General features: G+C 46.6%; 1 protein-coding gene across 1 annotated transcript in view; it reads right to left on the reverse strand.

Moving 5' to 3' along the window:
- MAP7D3 (MAP7 domain containing 3) overlaps positions 1 to 13,255 on the reverse strand; it is a 58,390-nt gene extending 45,135 nt beyond the window's left edge. Inside the window, exons 1-2 of the mRNA XM_072956039.1 lie at positions 13,081 to 13,255; positions 12,479 to 12,515 (exon numbers count right to left, since the gene is read on the reverse strand). The gene's annotated coding sequence lies outside the window, so the exon portion shown is untranslated. The remainder of the gene's footprint in view (positions 1 to 12,478; positions 12,516 to 13,080) is intronic.
- Positions 13,256 to 19,286: the final 6,031 nt, after the last annotated feature.

A 19,286-nucleotide genomic window follows, 5' to 3' on the forward strand; every position in this document is an offset into this window, starting at 1 on the left:
TTTTGTATGGTTTTGATATTTAGGAATTCGGAGCACTTTCAGTCTATAAATGATTCAAAAGTCCCATTCTTTTTCTTAGATAAAACATACATCTGCCTGAGAGCTGAAAGTTTATAATATGTCACCTTTAATTTGTATAATTAAATCAGCAAACACTCTGAACATGGTTTTCCTCTTCACTTCAAGTCCTGCATCCTCTTGGGGTTGACTTTCATGTCTATATCCCTTTCCATCCAGAATGTTCTATGACTCCCAGTATCTCCCAGCACTTACAGGGTCTGTTCAAATGAGGAGGTTTGAAGTTTACCAGAAGCTTCATTTTTTTTTTAGCTTTATGGTAAAACTCTCTCTACAGAGCATCTATCTTAGCTTTGAGTTATTAAATCATTAATGTGTCTTCCTCCCCTAGTAAGGTAAGTTCTCTGAAAACAGGGACCATGTGTAATTTTGCTGATCATTAAATCTTTAGTATTTAGTGTGGTGTCTGGAATAGAACAAGCATTCAATAAATATTTCTTTGCCTAGCCCAGAGCCTGATGGGACCCGGTGCTGGGCTGAATGAAACAGAATAGAGAAAAGCCCTACTCTTCCCAAACTGGCTGTAGGCAGAATGTTAACCTTCAAAGAACCAATGTAAACAAAAGGATCTGGGGAGATTTATGAGTGGGGAAGTGAGGAAGGAGGCAAATCGCATGCTTAGGTTGGCCTAGACTGGCCTAGACTGGGAAGCCAGGGGTATGAGTGTAAGTGGGGCTGGACGGGTCACTCATTAGTGCTACCATTATCCCTCCAAGCCTCATCGAGGATGAGCAGGAGGCTGTACCAAACAGCAAATAGAAGGGGAAAGGCAGAACAAACCAGAAAGCAGTCGGTGAGCATCACTAGAACGACCTAGTAATAATCATAATAACTGCCATTTGCCAAGTTTCAAGCCCTGTGCTCGATATTTTCCCGTACATTATCTCGTGTTTTCCTCATTATCAGTCTGTGAGAGAGAGAGCATCTCCATTTTGTGCTGTGGAAGTTAGGACTCAAGTCGGTTCAGTATTTGACAGCTTTGCCACATCCAAGGCCTGCGCTTTCTGAGTTCACAGCCCGAACTCCCTTTTAACCACTATTAGCTAGAAGAGGATTCTAGAAACATGCAGAGGCTCCTGTGAGTAGGGATCAAAGTAGCTTCCAGCGTGGACTTGGGTCAGTTGCTAGAGAACCAGAAGAGGTTTCTTGCCCATGGGGCAGGGGACCTGTGGGAGCAGGATTTGGTTTGAGTTGTGAGCAGGGCTGGAAGCAGAGTGGGACCAAGGAAGGGCAAGGCCAATAAAATGAAAGGGAGGTATCCAGCACCTGGGAGAGCTCCAGGTTTGCTTCTCAGTGAGGCGATGCTGGACCTGCCAATGCTACTGACCCTCTCATTTGCTCAGAGCTTCCCCAGGTCAAACAAGCTATTCAGCACTGTGACTGGGTGGCATGGGCTACTGCGGGGGCAGCTCCTAAGTGGAAGAAATGTGTTAAGGAGATGAGACAGGCACCAGACTTCTCAGTGGTAGCCCACCTAAGCCCCTGAGCCTAGACACTGCCCTGAGTTCTTCAGCAGGGAAACAGCAGTGACAGCCATGAAAACAGGCAGCCTCGTTCATCTTGGCATTGAGTTATAGAGCACATCATCATTATAGAGGGAATCAGTAACATCTGTCTTTCCTGGCCCTTATTTAACTTATTCGAGTTATGAAACCTCTCTGTGTTCCCACTCTGTAACTACTGTAAATGATGCAAAAGAGGAGTGAGAGACTGAGACAGAAAGAGTGAAGGAGAATTAATTTACCACTGGTTGAAATGAAAATGTACTGAAGTGTAATGGAATTTCATTAACTTCGGAAATGATGATGAATGCTGTCCAAATAATTCTTACTAATGCATAATTCACAGCTGAAAATAGAGCCAAACTCTCCTAAAAAGCACATCCATTTATGCCCCCAAATTAATTTGGTGTGTTATTCAGGATGGTTGACAGGATAAAAGATCTACTATGAAATGTAATCATCTATTAAGATTGGGAATCTATGAACCTTTCGAGTTTAGTAGATGATGGTAGCTGATAACAAGTGGCATCTTGAGAGGCAGACACCCACAGTCCTCATTCTCATAATTTGAATCTCCCCAAAGACATCATTTCAGACAGAATCACAGAGAAGATAGGATGAGCTTTGAGATCTCCATAGCAACCATGACCCAATTCATATATATCCCCAAAGCAAATTAAAATCAGTTTCAAAAGACTCAAATGGGGTCAGGAAAAGGCCCATACCTTTTCTGACTGGAAATGTTTTTACATTATATGTTTATATGGTATAAAAATTATATAGACCATATATTATGTACATTTACATATAATTACACAGGAAGACTTAAACATTCCTTTCCCATTTTGTGTAACACTCTCTATCCTATTCCACAAACTCTCAGCGACATTTACCTCTTAATGTCTCAAGACATAATAATCCCTTCATTTAAACTCGCTTATGCTTTTTGTATACTCAGGAGAGTGGTAATGGGGGAGAGACCTTTTCACCTTTAGATCTAACACAAACCCCCACGTGGTTGGCAGACAGAAACTGTTATTAAGTAGGAGGATAGCTATTGGTCCAGCTCCCACCAATGAGAACATGTAGCTTCAGGGACCAGTTGACACCTCATGATGGAGGGATCTGACCCCCACCCCACCCTGGCCCCCACCCTTGGGTCCCTTCAGCCAATTAGAGAGAACCTTGGTCAGTCATGTGAATAGCAATGTCAGGGATGACTTCTGGAACACTCTGAACTCCATTACCAAGGTGTATTGCAGTGTGTGGAGGTGGGGGTGTCATAGGGGAGCATGACCTTCCAAGATCACCCCTATTTGTCTTTATGACCAGACCTTATGGTTTGGGGTGCAGGGGTGGTAAACAAGAACACTGGCTGCTGACACAGAGTATATGATTAAGTTGGAGGCAGCCATTGGGCCAGCTTCCACCAATGGGAGACCTTTTTCTTGAGAGGCCACTTCACAATGGAGGCATCATGGCTGCTCCCCGCCCCTCCCCCATGGGTCATTCAGCCATTCGGAGAGCACCTTGTGCTACCATGTGATGCATGTAATGGCAGCACTCCATATGATAGGCCATTAAGAGCAACAGGGGTGGCCTTGGAAAGTAGTAGTCTCCTGAAAGACATCCACTTTCACTCTCCAGACCTAGTCCTAGGAGAAGGACTTGAGAGGGTGGCAGAAACCATCCCTGACATCACTTAACAACTCAATGAAAGGTGCTCTCTGATTGGCTAAAGGACCCATGGCAGGTGGAGAAGAGGAATGATGCCTCCTCTGTGAGGCATCATGGCTCCTCTCCCCTCCCTTTACCCTCCTCTCACTGTGGGTCCCTCAGCCAATCAGAGAGCACCTAGTGCTGCCATGTATCATATGGGGTGCTGCCATTAGAATCAAGCACATTGCCTGCTGATACAGAGGCTTTAACCAAGTCAGAGGCAGCCATTGGGCCAGCTTCCACCAATGGGAGACCTTTTTCTTGAGAGGCCACTTCACAATGGAGGCATCATGGCTGCTCCCCGCCCCTCCCCCATGGGTCATTCAGCCATTCGGAGAGCACCTTGTGCTACCATGTGATGCATGTAATGGCAGCACTCCATATGATAGGCCATTAAGAGCAACAGGGGTGGCCTTGGAAGGTAGTAGTCTCCTGAAAGACACCCACTTTCACTCTCCAGACCTAGTCCTAGGAGAAGGACTTGAGAGGGTGGCAGAAACCATCCCTGACATCACTTAACAACTCAATGAAAGGTGCTCTCTGATTGGCTAAAGGACCCATGGCAGGTGGAGAAGAGGAATGATGCCTCCTCTGTGAGGCATCATGGCTCCTCTCCCCTCCCTTTACCCTCCTCTCACTGTGGGTCCCTCAGCCAATCAGAGAGCACCTGGTGCTGCCATGTATCATATGGGGTGCTGCCATTAGAATCAAGCACATTGCCTGCTGATACAGAGGCTTTAACCAAGTCAGAGGCAGCCATTGGGCCAGCTTCCACCAATGGGAGACCTTTTTCTTGAGAGGCCACTTCACAATGGAGGCATCATGGCTGCTCCCCGCCCCTCCCCCATGGGTCATTCAGCCATTCGGAGAGCACCTTGTGCTACCATGTGATGCATGTAATGGCAGCACTCCATATGATAGACCATTAAGAGCAACAGGGGTGTCCTTGGAAGGTGGTAGTCTCCTGAAAGACATCCACTTTCACTCTCCAGACCTAGTCCTAGGAGAAGGACTTGAGAGGGTGGCAGAAACCATCCCTGACATCACTTAACAACTCAATGAAAGGTGCTCTCTGATTGGCTAAAGGACCCATGGCAGGTGGAGAAGAGGAATGATGCCTCCTCTGTGAGGCATCATGGCTCCTCTCCCCTCCCTTTACCCTCCTCTCACTGTGGGTCCCTCAGCCAATCAGAGAGCACCTGGTGCTGCCATGTATCATATGGGGTGCTGCCATTAGAATCAAGCACATTGCCTGCTGATACAGAGGCTTTAACCAAGTCAGAGGCAGCCATTGGGCCAGCTTCCACCAATGGGAGACCTTTTTCTTGAGAGGCCACTTCACAATGGAGGCATCATGGCTGCTCCCCGCCCCTCCCCCATGGGTCATTCAGCCATTCGGAGAGCACCTTGTGCTACCATGTGATGCATGTAATGGCAGCACTCCATATGATAGGCCATTAAGAGCAACAGGGGTGTCCTTGGAAAGTGGTAGTCTCCTGAAAGACATCCACTTTCACTCTCCAGACCTAGTCCTAGGAGAAGGACTTGAGAGGGTGGCAGAAACCATCCCTGACATCACTTAACAACTCAATGAAAGGTGCTCTCTGATTGGCTAAAGGACCCATGGCAGGTGGAGAAGAGGAATGATGCCTCCTCTGTGAGGCATCATGGCTCCTCTCCCCTCCCTTTACCCTCCTCTCACTGTGGGTCCCTCAGCCAATCAGAGAGCACCTGGTGCTGCCATGTATCATATGGGGTGCTGCCATTAGAATCAAGCACATTGCCTGCTGATACAGAGGCTTTAACCAAGTCAGAGGCAGCCATTGGGCCAGCTTCCACCAATGGGAGACCTTTTTCTTGAGAGGCCACTTCACAATGGAGGCATCATGGCTGCTCCCCGCCCCTCCCCCATGGGTCATTCAGCCATTCGGAGAGCACCTTGTGCTACCATGTGATGCATGTAATGGCAGCACTCCATATGATAGACCATTAAGAGCAACAGGGGTGTCCTTGGAAGGTGGTAGTCTCCTGAAAGACATCCACTTTCACTCTCCAGACCTAGTCCTAGGAGAAGGACTTGAGAGGGTGGCAGAAACCATCCCTGACATCACTTAACAACTCAATGAAAGGTGCTCTCTGATTGGCTAAAGGACCCATGGCAGGTGGAGAAGAGGAATGATGCCTCCTCTGTGAGGCATCATGGCTCCTCTCCCCTCCCTTTACCCTCCTCTCACTGTGGGTCCCTCAGCCAATCAGAGAGCACCTGGTGCTGCCATGTATCATATGGGGTGCTGCCATTAGAATCAAGCACATTGCCTGCTGATACAGAGGCTTTAACCAAGTCAGAGGCAGCCATTGGGCCAGCTTCCACCAATGGGAGACCTTTTTCTTGAGAGGCCACTTCACAATGGAGGCATCATGGCTGCTCCCCGCCCCTCCCCCATGGGTCATTCAGCCATTCGGAGAGCACCTTGTGCTACCATGTGATGCATGTAATGGCAGCACTCCATATGATAGGCCATTAAGAGCAACAGGGGTGTCCTTGGAAGGTGGTAGTCTCCTGAAAGACATCCACTTTCACTCTCCAGACCTAGTCCTAGGAGAAGGACTTGAGAGGGTGGCAGAAACCATCCCTGACATCACTTAACAACTCAATGAAAGGTGCTCTCTGATTGGCTAAAGGACCCATGGCAGGTGGAGAAGAGGAATGATGCCTCCTCTGTGAGGCATCATGGCTCCTCTCCCCTCCCTTTACCCTCCTCTCACTGTGGGTCCCTCAGCCAATCAGAGAGCACCTGGTGCTGCCATGTATCATATGGGGTGCTGCCATTAGAATCAAGCACATTGCCTGCTGATACAGAGGCTTTAACCAAGTCAGAGGCAGCCATTGGGCCAGCTTCCACCAATGGGAGACCTTTTTCTTGAGAGGCCACTTCACAATGGAGGCATCATGGCTGCTCCCCGCCCCTCCCCCATGGGTCATTCAGCCATTCGGAGAGCACCTTGTGCTACCATGTGATGCATGTAATGGCAGCACTCCATATGATAGGCCATTAAGAGCAACAGGGGTGTCCTTGGAAGGTGGTAGTCTCCTGAAAGACATCCACTTTCACTCTCCAGACCTAGTCCTAGGAGAAGGACTTGAGAGGGTGGCAGAAACCATCCCTGACATCACTTAACAACTCAATGAAAGGTGCTCTCTGATTGGCTAAAGGACCCATGGCAGGTGGAGAAGAGGAATGATGCCTCCTCTGTGAGGCATCATGGCTCCTCTCCCCTCCCTTTACCCTCCTCTCACTGTGGGTCCCTCAGCCAATCAGAGAGCACCTGGTGCTGCCATGTATCATATGGGGTGCTGCCATTAGAATCAAGCACATTGCCTGCTGATACAGAGGCTTTAACCAAGTCAGAGGCAGCCATTGGGCCAGCTTCCACCAATGGGAGACCTTTTTCTTGAGAGGCCACTTCACAATGGAGGCATCATGGCTGCTCCCCGCCCCTCCCCCATGGGTCATTCAGCCATTCGGAGAGCACCTTGTGCTACCATGTGATGCATGTAATGGCAGCACTCCATATGATAGGCCATTAAGAGCAACAGGGGTGTCCTTGGAAAGTGGTAGTCTCCTGAAAGACATCCACTTTCACTCTCCAGACCTAGTCCTAGGAGAAGGACTTGAGAGGGTGGCAGAAACCATCCCTGACATCACTTAACAACTCAATGAAAGGTGCTCTCTGATTGGCTAAAGGACCCATGGCAGGTGGAGAAGAGGAATGATGCCTCCTCTGTGAGGCATCATGGCTCCTCTCCCCTCCCTTTACCCTCCTCTCACTGTGGGTCCCTCAGCCAATCAGAGAGCACCTGGTGCTGCCATGTATCATATGGGGTGCTGCCATTAGAATCAAGCACATTGCCTGCTGATACAGAGGCTTCAACCAAGTCAGAGGCAGCCATTGGGCCAGCTTCCACCAATGGGAGACCTTTTTCTTGAGAGGCCACTTCACAATGGAGGCATCATGGCTGCTCCCCGCCCCTCCCCCATGGGTCATTCAGCCATTCGGAGAGCACCTTGTGCTACCATGTGATGCATGTAATGGCAGCACTCCATTTGATAGGCCATTAAGAGCAACAGGGGTGGCCTTGGAAGGTAGTAGTCTCCTGAAAGACACCCACTTTCACTCTCCAGACCTAGTCCTAGGAGAACTACTTGAGAGGGTGGCAGAAACCATCCCTGACATCACTTAACAACTCAATGAAAGGTGCTCTCTGATTGGCTAAAGGACCCATGGCAGGTGGAGAAGAGGAATGATGCCTCCTCTGTGAGGCATCATGGCTCCTCTCCCCTCCCTTTACCCTCCTCTCACTGTGGGTCCCTCAGCCAATCAGAGAGCACCTGGTGCTGCCATGTATCTTATGGGGTGCTGCCATTAGAATCAAGCACATTGCCTGCTGATACAGAGGCTTTAACCAAGTCAGAGGCAGCCATTGGGCCAGCTTCCACCAATGGGAGACCTTTTTCTTGAGAGGCCACTTCACAATGGAGGCATCATGGCTGCTCCCCGCCCCTCCCCCATGGGTCATTCAGCCATTCGGAGAGCACCTTGTGCTACCATGTGATGCATGTAATGGCAGCACTCCATATGATAGGCCATTAAGAGCAACAGGGGTGTCCTTGGAAGGTGGTAGTCTCCTGAAAGACATCCACTTTCACTCTCCAGACCTAGTCCTAGGAGAAGGACTTGAGAGGGTGGCAGAAACCATCCCTGACATCACTTAACAACTCAATGAAAGGTGCTCTCTGATTGGCTAAAGGACCCATGGCAGGTGGAGAAGAGGAATGATGCCTCCTCTGTGAGGCATCATGGCTCCTCTCCCCTCCCTTTACCCTCCTCTCACTGTGGGTCCCTCAGCCAATCAGAGAGCACCTGGTGCTGCCATGTATCATATGGGGTGCTGCCATTAGAATCAAGCACATTGCCTGCTGATACAGAGGCTTTAACCAAGTCAGAGGCAGCCATTGGGCCAGCTTCCACCAATGGGAGACCTTTTTCTTGAGAGGCCACTTCACAATGGAGGCATCATGGCTGCTCCCCGCCCCTCCCCCATGGGTCATTCAGCCATTCGGAGAGCACCTTGTGCTACCATGTGATGCATGTAATGGCAGCACTCCATATGATAGGCCATTAAGAGCAACAGGGGTGGCCTTGGAAGGTGGTAGTCTCCTGAAAGACACCCACTTTCACTCTCCAGACCTAGTCCTAGGAGAAGGACTTGAGAGGGTGGCAGAAACCATCCCTGACATCACTTAACAACTCAATGAAAGGTGCTCTCTGATTGGCTAAAGGACCCATGGCAGGTGGAGAAGAGGAATGATGCCTCCTCTGTGAGGCATCATGGCTCCTCTCCCCTCCCTTTACCCTCCTCTCACTGTGGGTCCCTCAGCCAATCAGAGAGCACCTGGTGCTGCCATGTATCATATGGGGTGCTGCCATTAGAATCAAGCACATTGCCTGCTGATACAGAGGCTTTAACCAAGTCAGAGGCAGCCATTGGGCCAGCTTCCACCAATGGGAGACCTTTTTCTTGAGAGGCCACTTCACAATGGAGGCATCATGGCTGCTCCCCGCCCCTCCCCCATGGGTCATTCAGCCATTCGGAGAGCACCTTGTGCTACCATGTGATGCATGTAATGGCAGCACTCCATATGATAGGCCATTAAGAGCAACAGGGGTGGCCTTGGAAAGTAGTAGTCTCCTGAAAGACATCCACTTTCACTCTCCAGACCTAGTCCTAGGAGAAGGACTTGAGAGGGTGGCAGAAACCATCCCTGACATCACTTAACAACTCAATGAAAGGTGCTCTCTGATTGGCTAAAGGACCCATGGCAGGTGGAGAAGAGGAATGATGCCTCCTCTGTGAGGCATCATGGCTCCTCTCCCCTCCCTTTACCCTCCTCTCACTGTGGGTCCCTCAGCCAATCAGAGAGCACCTGGTGCTGCCATGTATCATATGGGGTGCTGCCATTAGAATCAAGCACATTGCCTGCTGATACAGAGGCTTTAACCAAGTCAGAGGCAGCCATTGGGCCAGCTTCCACCAATGGGAGACCTTTTTCTTGAGAGGCCACTTCACAATGGAGGCATCATGGCTGCTCCCCGCCCCTCCCCCATGGGTCATTCAGCCATTCGGAGAGCACCTTGTGCTACCATGTGATGCATGTAATGGCAGCACTCCATATGATAGGCCATTAAGAGCAACAGGGGTGGCCTTGGAAAGTAGTAGTCTCCTGAAAGACATCCACTTTCACTCTCCAGACCTAGTCCTAGGAGAAGGACTTGAGAGGGTGGCAGAAACCATCCCTGACATCACTTAACAACTCAATGAAAGGTGCTCTCTGATTGGCTAAAGGACCCATGGCAGGTGGAGAAGAGGAATGATGCCTCCTCTGTGAGGCATCATGGCTCCTCTCCCCTCCCTTTACCCTCCTCTCACTGTGGGTCCCTCAGCCAATCAGAGAGCACCTGGTGCTGCCATGTATCATATGGGGTGCTGCCATTAGAATCAAGCACATTGCCTGCTGATACAGAGGCTTTAACCAAGTCAGAGGCAGCCATTGGGCCAGCTTCCACCAATGGGAGACCTTTTTCTTGAGAGGCCACTTCACAATGGAGGCATCATGGCTGCTCCCCGCCCCTCCCCCATGGGTCATTCAGCCATTCGGAGAGCACCTTGTGCTACCATGTGATGCATGTAATGGCAGCACTCCATATGATAGGCCATTAAGAGCAACAGGGGTGGCCTTGGAAAGTAGTAGTCTCCTGAAAGACATCCACTTTCACTCTCCAGACCTAGTCCTAGGAGAAGGACTTGAGAGGGTGGCAGAAACCATCCCTGACATCACTTAACAACTCAATGAAAGGTGCTCTCTGATTGGCTAAAGGACCCATGGCAGGTGGAGAAGAGGAATGATGCCTCCTCTGTGAGGCATCATGGCTCCTCTCCCCTCCCTTTACCCTCCTCTCACTGTGGGTCCCTCAGCCAATCAGAGAGCACCTGGTGCTGCCATGTATCATATGGGGTGCTGCCATTAGAATCAAGCACATTGCCTGCTGATACAGAGGCTTTAACCAAGTCAGAGGCAGCCATTGGGCCAGCTTCCACCAATGGGAGACCTTTTTCTTGAGAGGCCACTTCACAATGGAGGCATCATGGCTGCTCCCCGCCCCTCCCCCATGGGTCATTCAGCTATTCGGTGAGCACCTTGTGCTACCATGTGATGCATGTAATGGCAGCACTCCATATGATAGGCCATTAAGAGCAACAGGGGTGGCCTTGGAAAGTGGTAGTCTCCTGAAAGACATCCACTTTCACTCTCCAGACCTAGTCCTAGGAGAAGGACTTGAGAGGGTGGCAGAAACCATCCCTGACATCACTTAACAACTCAATGAAAGGTGCTCTCTGATTGGCTAAAGGACCCATGGCAGGTGGAGAAGAGGAATGATGCCTCCTCTGTGAGGCATCATGGCTCCTCTCCCCTCCCTTTACCCTCCTCTCACTGTGGGTCCCTCAGCCAATCAGAGAGCACCTGGTGCTGCCATGTATCATATGGGGTGCTGCCATTAGAATCAAGCACATTGCCTGCTGATACAGAGGCTTCAACCAAGTCAGAGGCAGCCATTGGGCCAGCTTCCACCAATGGGAGACCTTTTTCTTGAGAGGCCACTTCACAATGGAGGCATCATGGCTGCTCCCCGCCCCTCCCCCATGGGTCATTCAGCCATTCGGAGAGCACCTTGTGCTACCATGTGATGCATGTAATGGCAGCACTCCATATGATAGGCCATTAAGAGCAACAGGGGTGGCCTTGGAAGGTGGTAGTCTCCTGAAAGACATCCACTTTCACTCTCCAGACCTAGTCCTAGGAGAAGGACTTGAGAGGGTGGCAGAAACCATCCCTGACATCACTTAACAACTCAATGAAAGGTGCTCTCTGATTGGCTAAAGGACCCATGGCAGGTGGAGAAGAGGAATGATGCCTCCTCTGTGAGGCATCATGGCTCCTCTCCCCTCTCTTTACCCTCCTCTCACTGTGGGTCCCTCAGCCAATCAGAGAGCACCTAGTGCTGCCATGTATCATATGGGGTGCTGCCATTAGAATCAAGCACATTGCCTGCTGATACAGAGGCTTTAACCAAGTCAGAGGCAGCCATTGGGCCAGCTTCCACCAATGGGAGACCTTTTTCTTGAGAGGCCACTTCACAATGGAGGCATCATGGCTGCTCCCCGCCCCTCCCCCATGGGTCATTCAGCCATTCGGAGAGCACCTTGTGCTACCATGTGATGCATGTAATGGCAGCACTCCATATGATAGGCCATTAAGAGCAACAGGGGTGGCCTTGGAAGGTAGTAGTCTCCTGAAAGACACCCACTTTCACTCTCCAGACCTAGTCCTAGGAGAACTACTTGAGAGGGTGGCAGAAACCATCCCTGACATCACTTAACAACTCAATGAAAGGTGCTCTCTGATTGGCTAAAGGACCCATGGCAGGTGGAGAAGAGGAATGATGCCTCTTCTGTGAGGCATCATGGCTCCTCTCCCCTCCCTTTACCCTCCTCTCACTGTGGGTCCCTCAGCCAATCAGAGAGCACCTGGTGCTGCCATGTATCATATGGGGTGCTGCCATTAGAATCAAGCACATTGCCTGCTGATACAGAGGCTTTAACCAAGTCAGAGGCAGCCATTGGGCCAGCTTCCACCAATGGGAGACCTTAGTCTGAGAGGCCATCACCGCCTCACAATGGAGGCATCATGGCTCCTCCCCCTAGTCCCCTGTGGGTCCCTTAGCCACTCAGAGCACCTTGTGCCAACATGTGAATAGTGATGTCAAAGCATGTATCTCTCCCTCTGAACAGCTGTCTTGGGGCATAAATGCAAATATAGAAGGCAGCTATTTCCTCAGAAGTCCCTGAAATCTCTCTTGAGTCCATTTCCTCCCCCTCATCCACTTGAATCCCCACCCACTGTCCCTACTGCTCTTCTGTGATGTCATAGTCTCTTTACATCACAGTAACCAGGTAACCCTGGTTACAGACACTCATCCCTGCCCGTTCCCATACCTAAGTGCACTCACATTCAGACACTCCATTTACCTTATTATCCAACAGATTTTCTAAGACATACCTCTAAGTTGTTTTCTATACTTCAGTACCTTTGAAACCTGTTGAGTGATTGAAAAGGAGATCAGTCTCCTTAGCAGGCATTCAGGACCCTGTGTGATTTGGTGCTGTTCCCCCTCCAGCCCCATCCATCTCCTAAGGCTCCTCCCCTTCATAACTGTGCTCAGTACTTTACCCAGGCCTGGTGTAGGGAATAGAGCTTGCCCTTGGCCCAAAATGCTTGTTACTTCATCTTCACCTATAAAAACGCCACTTATCTTTTAAAGTCCAAGCCCATTATCTCCTTTGAAGCCTTGCACCCTCTAGTTCAAATGCTCCTTTGGCTGCTAGTTTGAATTGAGACCTGGCATCAGAACTGGATCCTTACCTTGCTCCTGGACTGGGTGACCTGCTTAGAACCTTTAGCCCTTCCCCCTCTGTCTTTATTTAAAATGTGTTTAGATGACTATATTGAATGAATCCTTGTAAGCTGTCTCCAGATCTTTTTGCAACACAGAAAATAAGTTAATAAAGAGTAAATAAATAGTCTCTTGGAGAGTTTCACCTCTGACCCCTAGCTGGGTGACCTCTCTGCTACTTGCTCTATGTTCCCATCCCTCCCAGTACCTTGTTCTTTTTCTCTTATCAGGTAGCCTGCTGCTTCTGATGGGACTTGATAGCTGTCAGCTGCAACTGCTCTCCTGGTGGGTGGTTGGATGTTGGTGATTTTCTGAATGAGAGCCTTGCCACAAGGGTGGGTTTCTGATGTCTTCGTCTAGGCTCTTCTCCAGAGTCTGAGCTGTCTCTGGGGGTGACTCTGCATTATACCCTGGCCCCGCCCAGACTGCATGATTGTGTGCTCATCCACCTATTACAGTCTGGTCTGAATTGTGACATCAGTTGACCAGGACTGGGTTTTTTATGATTATACCTCAATTATTGAATACTTTTTAAAGTAGAAGAGACATTTATATATAAGCACAAAGACTCAGACAATAACTGTTACCACTGATTTTTTTTTCCCCAGAATTCTAGATGCACAAGCCCACTTCCCCTCTGGTTCATCGAGTGTGAATAGGCACTAGGAATACGGCTTTAGCTCCATGAAACCCATCAGAGGCCTACTGCTTATTTCAGCCTTTGATTAGACCCAGGAGCAACACATATCCCTCTTGTTTAAGATCTATAACAGCATTAGCAAAACGTGAAAACTTCAGTGAGCTTAGTTCTAACTAAACTTAACCCTTCTCCCTGCTGTGAAAACTCTTTTATTTAAAAAAAACATACAATGCTCATCGATTTTTAGCTTGTTACCTACTTCCTATAAAGTGTTGCTGCCTTCCCCTTCCAGCATCACTGTGTATTGTTGCAACAGTATAAACCCAGCCTCTTTCCTTTGCTTACAAAAGGAAACCATATAACCTCTGTTAAAACAAACAAACAAACAAACAAACAAACAGAAAAAGTATCCATTGTTGGGGCCCAGGGCAAGCCACCCTGAAATACGTCTTAATGGTATATTGATTATTTTGAATTAAAGTTACTTAAGAATTGGTCAGTACAGGAGGGACACGCTGATCCTCCTCTCTGTCTCCCTAAAAGCAGGAAATAAATCTCCGGTGAAAGGTGCACTCCCTGCATCTGGAGGTAGAAGGCTCCCTTCTCACCAGAGCTGGGGAATTCAGCTGAGACGCCTGTGTAAACAAACCCCTTTACTTCTTTCATTGACCACTCCAAGCCCAAACTCTGTTTTCAGATTCTTCACTAATTGATCACTCCAAACCTAAGTTTCTTTGTCCTGCCAATTCTTCACAAATTTATTGTTTCATTGTGCAAAAAGTAGAAAAGATGCCTGCTTTGGCTACTTCTTGAATCCTATTTCTATGAGATCTCCACATGTACAAATTAAAATTTGTTTCTTTTTCTCCTGTTAATCTGTCTAGTGTTGATTATGTTATTAGTCCAGCCACAAGAACTCAAGAAGGGAAGAAGGGTAAATTTCCCCCTCTCCAACACCATACGATGAACAGAATTTATGGAGACTTCCTTGAGTAACACTAATTTAATTGTGTTTGTTAAGCATTCATATATACAAAGTAAAACCAAAATTGACAAACAAAATATGCTATCACAGACTCAGATTTACTCTTAAAAAAATAAACCTCTCATAGACATTAAATCAATTCAGATGGCTTGACTGGTTGACCTCACCTAGACTTACCAACTGACAAAAGATTAAAGAAAATTTTTGTATTGGTAGTAAGTATATGGCTTTAGGCTAATCTGACTTCAAAATGCTTTGAAGCAGAGAGGCTTTCTGACCTCGATAGAAACACTTATGAAAAGGGACAAATTAAAGAACTTTTAGATGCTGTTCGCTTCAGGAAATAGCTGTAATAAAGATGGAGCATCATTCAAAGCACAGGGACCCAGAATCTCATGATAAAACCTGAGCTGACCGCTGTTCTAAACAAGCAGCTTTCACCAAGATAATTGCTCCTGTAGTCCCTTAGAAAGGAGAGGCCTTAGAGGAATTAATAGATTCCTCTAAGATTGTTGTTAACTGTCAGAAATTGTTGTTAACTGTTGTTAACTATCAGAGAGAAGCCCTGAATTTGGAGAAAAGATACCTGGGGAAAGCTGCACAGAGAGAATATTTGGTACTCTCAGTATAGCTAACTGGTAGTGCCAAATCCTTTAAAATTGATTTTAGCAAGAATTCTTCATGATTTAGCAGAAGCAGCAGAGATAAATTGGCCATGATGTTGTACTAACATTGGTGGGTTAGGGTAACTTTTAGAGATATTGTCAAAGATGTTTCCAAAATGTGTCCTACCTGCTAACAACACAATCCTGGTTAAACTATAAAGGTGGGTCACGGTCAGGAACCGAAGCCTGGAGGGTCCTTTGAATACCGCCATATGAACTTTATACAAATGTCTCTGCAATGAGCTATACATACATCTGGTTATTGATTATTTTCTGGGTGGGTTAAAGTTTTTCCTGTCTGAGGGCTACAGCCCTCGGTGAGTTTGCTAGGCCTGCTGTAATCAGATACCACGGGCTGGGTAACTTGAACAACAGGAATTGGCTGTCTCATGGTTCTGATGAGCTCGTTTCAATGTAACTAATTACATCCGCAAAGACTTTATTTCCAAAAAAGAGCACATTCTGAAGTATGGGGGTTAGGACTTCAACATATCAATTTTGGAAGTGCACAATTCAACTCAGTTTTCCTAAACTGTGGAAAAAAATAAAATCTTGATCTCATTTTTTCCCAATCTGGGCCATTCCAATTTATCTCTGTAGTGACAGAGGAACTCATTTTACCAGCACTGTTGCTAAGGAGCTCTGTAAATTTCTCCCTTTTACCCAGAAACTCCACTGTCCTTATCATCCAAAGTCCTCATAAAAAGTAGACAGAATTAATGGGATACTAAAAGTAAAACCAGCAACGCTGTCGGAAGCCCTGTAACTTCTGTGGCCTGAGGTATTACCACTAGCTGTAACGTCCGTAAGATCAACCCCCTGGGGAACCCACAAGTTATCTTATGAATTAATAAGGGTTAATAAAATAATAAACCTTATGTGTTTGGGAATTGCTCTCTCAGCCTCAGTTTTACCCTATTACAAGCAGATAGGATTAGTTAATGTGAGGGACTCATACGATACCTCTGGTTTTATCACCAACAGGTACCAGTCACATTTCCAAACTGCCTACCTGAGCAGCCTCTACCTACTCTGCAACCTGGAGATTTTGTCTTCTGGAAAAGGCACCGGAGAAAAACTGGTCTTGCGCCTTGACAGAAAAGACCTTCTCAGATACTGTTAACTGTCACAGCAGCACAGCTCCAAGGTATACATCCTTGGATTCATGGTTCTCAACTCAAAAGATATATTGTCACTAGAAAACAAACTTATCGTTACCAGGGGGGAGAGGGGCAGGGAGAGATAAATTGGGAGTTTGGGATTAGCAGATACAAACTACTGTATACAGAATAGATAAACAACAAAGTCCTGCTGTATACCACAGGGAACTATAGTCACTATCTTGTAATCACCTATAATAAAAAAGAATATGAAAATAGGGGGTATAGCTCAAGTGGTAGAGTGTGTGCTAAGCATGCATGAGGTCCTGGGTTCAATCCCCAGCACCTCTTCTAAAAATAAATAAATAAATAAACCTAATTAACCCCCCAAAAAATCTAAAAAAAGAAATATATATAAGTGTGTGTGTGTATATATATGTGTGTATATATATATATCTGATTCACTATGGTGTATACCAGAAACTAATACAACATTGTAAATCAACTAACCTTCAATTAAAAAAAAAGATATGCCACTTCATCCCAATTATGGGCATCCATTCCACTTGCAAGCCTGAAACTTTGGATTCTTAGAGATCTTCCATTGACACAATACTGTAAACTGACTGTGCTTCAATATATATATAAAAGAAATCTTCCAAAGCCTGTTGACTTGAGGTGGAAAGCTTCTACCCAAGATGACAGGACAAGCTGCTGACCTCAAAAGTGAACAGCTTCTGCCCAAGATGACAGAACAAGATGAATTTTCTGAGTTTTTTGGCACTCTTTTCTATTCCTTTATTCTTCCACTAAACTTGCCTATTATTCTACTTTGATACCCTTTAGAACACTAATGTGACATCTCATCTCCATTCGATTATTTTTGCCTCCCTATGTCTTCTTCTACCACTCAAGAAAAAACCCAAAACTCTCTTATGTGTTTTTCTCATAACCACTGCTCTGAATTTAACTGACTGCTGGATCTATTACCCCTTACCTAACCCTGCTGACAAAAATTTAATAGCTGCTCCTTTAAACACTTCAGGAGGTAGATTCTCTTTTGAAGATCCCTTCTGTTTTCCTTATAGCGTTAATCTCAATCTTTAGTCTTGTAAAAATTGGACCTTGACCTCACATCAACAAAATGCTTCTGCTGAAGTTAGTTATTATAAGCCTACCAGCAAGGCCTAGTTAACCAAGAATAGACATGAATATTGTGGATATTCTGATCGCAATGATCTGTTCATTCTCTTCAACTTGCTTTGTAGGAACCGCTAAAGGGATGGGTCCATCTTGAGAGAAGCAAATTGGCTCACTCTTATTACAGTAAATGATAGTTATATTCCTAGTACAGTCTGTGCTGCACTCAGTACTACTTCTTATGTGGACGTCAGTCTTATACTTTAAAAAGGACATCAGAAGCCTCCAAAATGAGGCAAACATAAGTTATTCAAGGGAACTTCCAAGAAGAGTCATTGAGTCCTTCTTTATGCCTACACTATGACCTGTAATTCCCATAATGGGGATAATTCAACTAAACAGGGGGTCTGAAACTTGTCTCTACCCCTAATGGAAGTTATAAATGGCACACTTCTGCTCTGGAAGCTCAACAAACTCATCTAAATTTATTAGCTAGAGTTATCATGGATAATCACATAGCCCTTGATTTCCTCTTAGCCAGCCAAAGGGAAGTTATTGCTATAGCAAGTATTACTTGTTACAGTTATGTAAGTACTACAGGGCAAGAAGAAGAATTTGTGACCAGGCTAAAGGAAAAAGCCACCTGCTTGTCTAAAACAGACTGGATTGGATTCTGGAACATGTGTTCATTACCTGGGTTTTTTTCTAGGCTCCTGACCTCAAGATCTGTTATTGACCTGTTTCTGATTATTGCTTGTGTTACAGTTGGCTGATACAAACTGTCCAGGGTCTCTTTATATTTACTTCCTACTGTGTGGCCATTTTCATATCAGAGAATGTGGCAACTCATTCTGCAGCAAGCAGGAGAAACTAGCCTCAGTCCAAGTACAGACTACATTTTCTACACAACCTCCTGAGCAGCAGTGGGGAAATCTGGATATCATGGAGTCATGCCCTGCAGCCTGACTTCATCTGCCATGGGCCAAACAAGAAGGAAAAGAAGCGACCCCTCACAGCCAAGAAGTGGTCTGATGCTCACAGCATGGGCCCGGTGTTGGTACAAGCTGGCCTGGTACTCACAGCTACACCATGTTCTTCTCCCGGGAGACATAAACAGTCTTACAGAACACCAGTGTCAGACAAGGTTACTTGAAGATCATGATCAAGTAAGACAAAACAAGGCCACTTCATAGTTTTGTCTAATCATGGACAAAAACAAGGTCACTGCCCACCCTACAAAACGCCAAACATCGCCCTCTCCTGGCTAACCTGAGTGACTGCTGCCTTACCAAGTCTACCAATACTAGCTTTACCCTCACTCTAGTCAGCCCTCCCTATAGATAAGATTTGCTGAGATATCCAAATGATAGAATTGTTCCCACTTTCTGAGAGCATGTCATCTAAAGCGAACCCTTGCTTTCTTAAATGCTCCCCAAATTACTCAAAGCCCAAATCTTATAATAAATCTTTTCCACTCTTTTTTTTTAAATAAAAAAAATGTTTTTAATTGAAGTCTAGTCAGTTTACAATGTTGTGTCAAGTTCTGGTGTACAGAATAATAGTCATACATGTACATACATACATTCGTTTTCATATTCTTCTTCACTATAGGCTACTACAAGATACTGAATATAGTTCTACTCCCTCTTACTGAGACACCTCATGGTTCCTCCTTGGTGTGTGTTCTCCTTTGTTGCAACAGGTAATAAATTCAGCTTACTCAACTGCAGCTGTATTCCTGGTGGTCTTTGGCTGGAGGGCATTGGCACTAGAGAACTTTGATCGGGACCCAAGAGCTTCTGATGACACTCATCCCCAAGACCTTGAAGGAAATATTTCAGAAAGCTAGACCTTTGCAGGAGAGCTAACTGAAGGCATCTTACA

Source organism: Vicugna pacos, chromosome X, assembly GCF_048564905.1.
Source record: "Vicugna pacos chromosome X, VicPac4, whole genome shotgun sequence".
NCBI classification, from domain to species: domain Eukaryota; kingdom Metazoa; phylum Chordata; class Mammalia; order Artiodactyla; family Camelidae; genus Vicugna; species Vicugna pacos.